At 34.4% G+C, this 7,277-nt stretch overlaps 2 non-coding genes across 2 annotated transcripts; both read left to right on the forward strand.

Annotated features, from left to right (window-relative positions):
- The first annotated feature begins 1,584 nt into the window (after window positions 1-1,584).
- On the forward strand, window positions 1,585-1,657 carry Trnav-uac (transfer RNA valine (anticodon UAC)). The gene has a single exon. It is a non-coding gene; the product is annotated as a tRNA-Val (tRNA).
- Window positions 1,658-5,443: 3,786 nt separating this feature from the next.
- On the forward strand, window positions 5,444-5,516 carry Trnav-cac (transfer RNA valine (anticodon CAC)). The gene has a single exon. It is a non-coding gene; the product is annotated as a tRNA-Val (tRNA).
- The last annotated feature ends 1,761 nt before the right edge of the window (window positions 5,517-7,277 follow it).

The following is a 7,277-nucleotide window of genomic DNA, read 5'->3' on the forward strand; positions in this document are numbered from 1 at the left end:
CAACTGAATATTGGTCAAATGTTTTTAATAGCATGAGTCTACCACAAGTCTTTACAATAATGTATTTGCCATTTTTACCATGTGATATTGTTGATGTTCACTATCGTATTGTTCATAATACTATATTTACCATGGAAAAGTTGAAGAAAATTGGCACAGTTAATAATGACCAATGTCTTGTTTGTAAAACTGATTCAGAAACCTTACAGCATTTGTTTCTTGATTGTTCAGAACTTTCCGATTTTTTAGCCTACATCCAAACATTAACAAAGAAACTTTTTTCAAAGGCTGATCAGCATTACTTATCGGATATTTCTCTAGGAAGTCTTGTACTTCTGGGTTTCACAAGAAAGATCAAATTCACAAATCCGTATTTCATTAACTTCTTTTTTGGAGTAGTTCGTTTCTGTATATTTAAAAGGCGCAACTTAGTAGTTAGTGATATGTCAAAGTTGAATTTGAAAACTTTCTTTAAGTATACACTTAGAAAATATTTTGATTATATTAGACATTATTTTCAAATGGCAAAGAAATATCAGTTATTCAAAAAGTATATTGCTGCAGATAATGCATTGTTAAAAGGTGATGATATTTCTTTAAATTCTAATGATTTGAGTTCCTTTGTTTTAGATATCTAGTTAACACTATTGTACTCATTGTCTTTGTATTATTATTGCAAATGAAAAGAAATTGAATGTATGCGTTATAAAGTCTGTGATATATTGATTTCAAATGTTTATATTAAATGAAATGTGAGGAGCCGTCGGGGCCCCAACCTCGGGGGTCCTATTTGCTGGGAACATTAAAAGATCATTTTTAAAGATAAAAAAAGAGCGTCGTGCTAATAACGCGAATGTCGTGGGTTCGACCCCCACACTGGCCATTTCCTTACATATTTTGTTTACTCTAGACTTGTTCAGAATCACGTTTGGTTCCATTTTATTTTACCAAATTTGTTTCAAATGAAACATTATTGCAGCGTATATTATTAGCACTTTAACACGATCTATCTTATTGTTTGTCAAATCTCCGTCTTTATATTTCAAACGGGGCTTTGCTATTTTGCCACATTGACATTTACAATTTCGACTGTTCGCAGAAATTATTATATACACAAGTAGATAATGAAAAACTATAAATGGGTAGAATTATTTAAGATGCACAAACATGTTTTCACATCATTTCATCCTATATGTCTAATTTGTCAATGTTCAATTATGAAAGTCTTTATGCTATCACAATGTTCACCAGTGAATCGCCGTTTCATTGTTTATCACCATTAGAATTATATTCTTGTACTGTTTGCAGATTTAAAATAAAAAAATCAAGCAATGAAAAAAAAAAAATCACGTCTGCTTAACACGCAGAAGGTCACGAGTTCGAAACTCGTCAGAACCTGCAATTATTTTTATTGCATTTAACTAAATTATTTTCTCTATTCTTTGTGAAAAGAACCAATGCAAATTCAAACTTTCTTTCAAAACAGAATTAAATTCAAATATTTTTCTTTTCCAGTTAAAAACCTCCTAGGGAAAAGAATGTGAAACAATTACTATTGATATCTGGGCAGTGCATTAAGAAATCGGTTTCGTGGTGTAGTGGTTATCACGTCTGCTTTACACGCAGAAGGTCGCGAGTTCGAACCTCGCCGAAACCTCCTTATATTTTTTGTATGCATTTAAACTTCACTTTTTAAAATGTAACTTTAAGTTGAATACATTTGTTTTTGCACTATTAATTTTGTTTCACCATGTTTTTTATATAGCATTAACCAAATGCACTTTGAAATAATTGATGAAATATATATGTAATAATAGCATAATTAAATGTGAGAATATCAATTTTGCTTTACAAACACGTTACTTGAACCGACCGATAATTATATTTTCCAAACTAAAGAAGCCATCCCTTCTAGGCCATGGGCTAGGAGGGTCCCACATGCACCCCCCCCCCAAACCTCCGAACCAATATTTTTCTGAACCCTTATGACCCACTGATCACAAATCCAAATGTTAACATTGCATAAGTTGGGATGAACTTCCGGTTATGACGTCATCAAGATGGCCGCCATCTCGAATTTCACTAAAATTTGAAAAATAGTCATAACATTAACATTTTTCAATCGAAGTAGACAAATGAGGTATCAAAATGACCACATTAGAACAACAAATACATATCAGGACCAAAAAATCCAATATATGTGATGATTTTTATGCAGGAAATGAAAAAATCGGATTTAAAGCTCAAAAATGGTGATTTTTCAGCAAATTTTTCATTTTTGTTTGACGCAGCAAAAATGTTTCCCAACAGCAATCTATTATTTCTAATAAGTTTTTTGACCACTTGTCAATCAGTTTAAGCAACAAAAACAACCAAAACCAATGTTAACATCGTATAAGTTCCGGTTATGACGTCATCAAGATGGCCACCATCTCGAATTTCACTGAAAAATAAAAAATAGTCATAACATTGACATTTTTCAACCGAAGTAGACAAATGAGGTATCAAAATGACCACAATAGAACAACAAATACATGTCAGGACCAAATTATCCAATATATATAGTGATTTGAACGCAGGAAATGAAAAAAAAATAATATTTTAAGCTCAAAAATGGTAATTTTTCAGCATTTTTTCATATTTGGCTTGACGCAGCAAAATTGTTTCCCAACAACAAATTATTATTCACAATCAGTTATTTGACCTCTTATCAATCTGTTAAAACAACAACAACAAAAATATATAGAAATGCAAAAGAGAAATGTTATACCATCATTTGGTTTACAAAACATCACCGGATGCGGCACATCGGTGTCTTGGAATTTCCTGAATATAACATTGGCTATTGACGATTTATATCTTAACAAATTTGAATTTAAAGTTGGCTGAATATCTAAGTGGGACTTCAAAATAATCCATTTTCATGTTCGAAATTTTGTAGACTAGTAGCCTCTCAAACTGAATTATTACAGCAAAACGCTAACTAATAGCTATAGGGTATCAAATTAAAGTTCCGTAAATACCATGACACTTTTCGAAACATATGGTGTCTTTTAGAATGAGCACATCCATTGTTTATTTCCTGTGTATAACGCAAGGAAATATAAGATGGTTACTACAGTGTCACATATTTCTTTCACTAGTTCTTAATGCTAATCATTTTCGTTGTGCGTGCTTTCTCGCCAGAGTGTCGTCTTCGACCTCGGTGACCTGATGTGACATTACATTACCGGGTTACCATCGTGGTCCTAACTTGTCAACTGTCCATGGTCAGAGTTAAGATCAGAAACATCGGCTTCAGGGATGTGGGAGCTCTTCCTGTTTCCAACCTAGTTTCACCTAGATTCACATATCTTATATTATGTTCCAGACTTCCCCGGCATGATGGAAAAGACACCAGATCAACATTCTGCGGAGGGTTGAGTTGGTTCTCCTTAATTCGTATGAAGCACAATTCCTCATTCTTGTGAACCTCAGTGACCATAGGTGGCACAGGCGGATTCTTTGAGGTCATAAATGAGGTCAGCAGTGAAGTTTCACTCTTTGCCAAGTCTGGAAAGCACTTTAGAGAACTTTTTACTGGAGAGTCTTCAATGGTCTCTTTGCGCATATACCAGATGTGACACAACCAGCACCTTACACGGAGTGGGGAAAGTCAGACCAATGAAAAACATTTAACATTTATGCCCTCATTAATGACCTCAATGATATCACCTGTGCCATTTATGGTTGCACGAGGGTCCACAAGATTGGTGAATAGTACTTCATACAAATTATGGAGTTATGTGCTAAGGAGAACCAATTCCACCATTGGAAGAATGTGCATCTGGTGTAATTTCCATTATGCCGGAGAAGTCTGAAACAGCATATACATACGATATGTTAGAATCTGAAAGAGATCCCACATCTCTGAACCTGTTGTTTCTGATATGAACTCTGGTCATGGATGGGACATAAAAGGCTAGAACAACACTGGTAATGCAGTGTCACATGAGCTCATCGGCATCGAAAACGTCGATCTGGCTTTCGACGAATTGGATACTGATATCTCGAGTACTCTGATTCGGACTGCATGTACCAGCTACCAGATATGCCGAGTCTCTTCAGTGGATAGGTCAGTGAGGCGAGAAAGCACGCACAATGATAATGGTTATCATTGAGAACCAGTGAAAGACATATTATTTAGTGACATTGTAGTAACCATCTGACATTTTGCTTATGCTATGCACAGGAAATAAACAATGAATGTGCTCATTTTCAAAGACACAAACACTTTGGGAACTGTTAATGATATTAACGGAAACACAGGCTTAGCTTAGGTTACATTTGTTACGCTATCAGTAGGTGTTGTGTTATTTTTGAGACGATGCTAATCTACAAAATTGAGGGTATAACAATAATTCTTTTTTTTTTGCATTTCTATATATTTTTCATGTTGTTTTTAACTATATTTACTTATTGATAGGAGTTTAAATAACTGATTACGAGTAGGCCTAATAATTTGTTGTTGGGAAACATTTCTGCTGCGTCAAGCCAAGTACGAAAAATTTGCTGAAAAATCACCATTTTTGAGCTTAAAAGATTATTTTATTTATTTCTTCCGCACAAATCACTACACATATTGGATTATTTGGTCCTGATATGTATTTGTCGTTCTATTGTGGTCATTTTGATACCACATTTGTCTACTTTAGTTGAAAAATATCAGTGTTAGGACTATTCTTCATTTTTTAGTGAAATTCGAGATGGTGGCCATCTTGATGACGTCATAACCGGAACCTATACAATGTTAACATTGGTTTTTGTTGTTGTTGTTGTTTAAACTGATTGATAAGTGGTCAAAAAACTTATTAGAAATAATAGATTGTTGTTGGGAAACATTTTTGCTGCGTCAAACAAAATATGAAAAAATTGCTGAAAAATCACCATTTTTGAGGTTTAAATCCGGTTTTTTTCATTTCCTGCGTAGAAATCACTACATATATTGGATTTTTTGGTCCTGATATGTATTTGTTGTTCTAATGTGGTCATTTTGATACCTCATTTGTCTACTTCGGTTGAAAAATGTTAATGTTATGACTATTTTTCAATTTTTAGCGAAATTCGAGATGGCGGCCATCTTGATGACGTCATAACCGGAAGTTCATCCCAACTTATGCAATGTTAACATTTGGATTTGTGATCAGTGGGTCATAAGGGTTCAGAAAAATATTGGTTCGGAGGTTTGGGGGGGGGGGGGGTGCATGTGGGACCCTCCTAGCCCATGGCCTATTCCCATATATGAATTTTATATCGTTAAGTAACATCACACATTCTATCATTTCAGCAATAGTGATAGACGAACTAAATCGGTTTTCAAAGATACATGAAATAAGCATATTTTTGTCAACAAATATCAACATGATAAAGCGTAAGACAATATTTGAAGAATGCGTAGCATATCGGTTTCGTGGTGTAGCGGTTATCACGTCTGCTTCACACGCAGAAGGTCGCGAGTTCGAACCTCGCCGAAACCTCTTTTATTTTTACATAAGAACAAGACATTTTATTTTATTTTCATATTAAGGCCTTAATACCAAGTTGATAGGATATCCGCGTTTATTAGCTTCAAATTACAAAATCAACGTTGTTTTCTCTCTCTCTCTCTCTCTCTTAATTGATAACCGTATAAGGTGTTAATGTCGATAAGGAAACTCGTCCACATCAGCAGGAATTCGTATTTATACTATCCTTGTATTGCCAGGAATTAAGAAAACAACAACAATATTTTAAAGCAAGGCTATATGATATCACAATTTTATAAGAGTGTGCAAAATAGGCAAAACTACATTAGTAACATCAAATTGAAGATTTTCAAAAAGAGTAGCACAATGTATATGTTTGTAATACATAAATGATCCTTGGTTCTATTCTATTCGAGGATAAGAACAGAGCGGATAGGACCAGACGGAACGATATCGACACGGTACATGCTGCATTCATTCCCAACACGCCATGAATAAAAGTCAAAGTATGACACTGCCAAATCAAGAATGATATTCTTCAACAAACCGTCTTCTAGACAGCAGCTTGCTTGAAATAGATTTTTATAAAGAATTTGTTGTGTAAATTAAATGATGATTTGACATTACGGGGTCCATCAGGGAGCTGTTTTGACTCTACTTATTATCTAATATTAAAATTGACAATAAATTTAATCATTGATTAAGGTTTTTCCTACCATGGCAATAACATGTCAATGAATGGCAATGCTTATCTTCTTGGTTTCATCTGTTATTTTTATTACTTTATATTGCGCCAATAGCCAGCGTTATAATGTATTTTAATGAGTTTTGGGGCAGAGTGCAACTGCGTAAGCAGAAATCAACTACATCGATGTCCGAGATATGCAGGTTGGTAAAGAAGACTGCAGCAAAGCTTATTGGTCGATATAATTATTATCTCATCGGTACATCCTATGTTGTCATTTGGCAGAATAGGTCAGACTTGCTTACTATTTCCCTTGCTGTGCATTTTGCTGCTGTTTTATCAACAATTGTTGACGATAGGGCTTGAGTGAATTAAAAACCAAACGCTGTTCATTTGGTTATACAACAATGTATTGCTGAATCTGGACTAGATTGAGAAGACAACTTTTTACTCCATCAGAGAATCTGCTTTTTTTCTTCATTCCCCTCTCGAGAAATGTCCCTATCCAAATCAATTTTAGCTCATATCTGCTATTAAATTAAAATGGTTAGTTTGTATATGTGTCGTTTAACGTTTTCGTGTTTTCCCGTTTTGTTTCTTAATAAATCATTCATATCTATACTTGATCATATATAATACAAAATGTTCTATGTCGATATGAAATATTGATGCAGAAGGGATAGCATAAAATGGAGTAACTTACAAGGCGTCTATTTGCTCTACTGATGGTAACGAGGTTCCGTGGTGTAGTGGTTATCACGTCTGCTTAACACGCAGAGAAGGTCACGAGTTCGAAACTCGTGGGATAATAAAGTTGCTAATATCAGAAATATTTTGAGAATGTGGTCACAGAGACAATTAACTATACAAGGGAGAGCTATTGTGATCAATTCATTGTTGATGTCCAGATGTTGGTATTGTCTAACGTCACATACAATACCTCTAGCTGCTATTACTGAAATAAAAAAAAAAAACTATGTATTGATTTTTTGTGGCATAAAGGTGCGCATTTGGTGGCTTATGACACCATTATTGGCAAAAGAAAAGATGGTGGTTTGAATGTACCTGATATTGAGTTAAAACTTAAA

Source organism: Argopecten irradians, chromosome 1 (genome assembly GCF_041381155.1).
Source record: "Argopecten irradians isolate NY chromosome 1, Ai_NY, whole genome shotgun sequence".
Classification (NCBI taxonomy): Eukaryota; Metazoa; Mollusca; class Bivalvia; order Pectinida; family Pectinidae; genus Argopecten; species Argopecten irradians.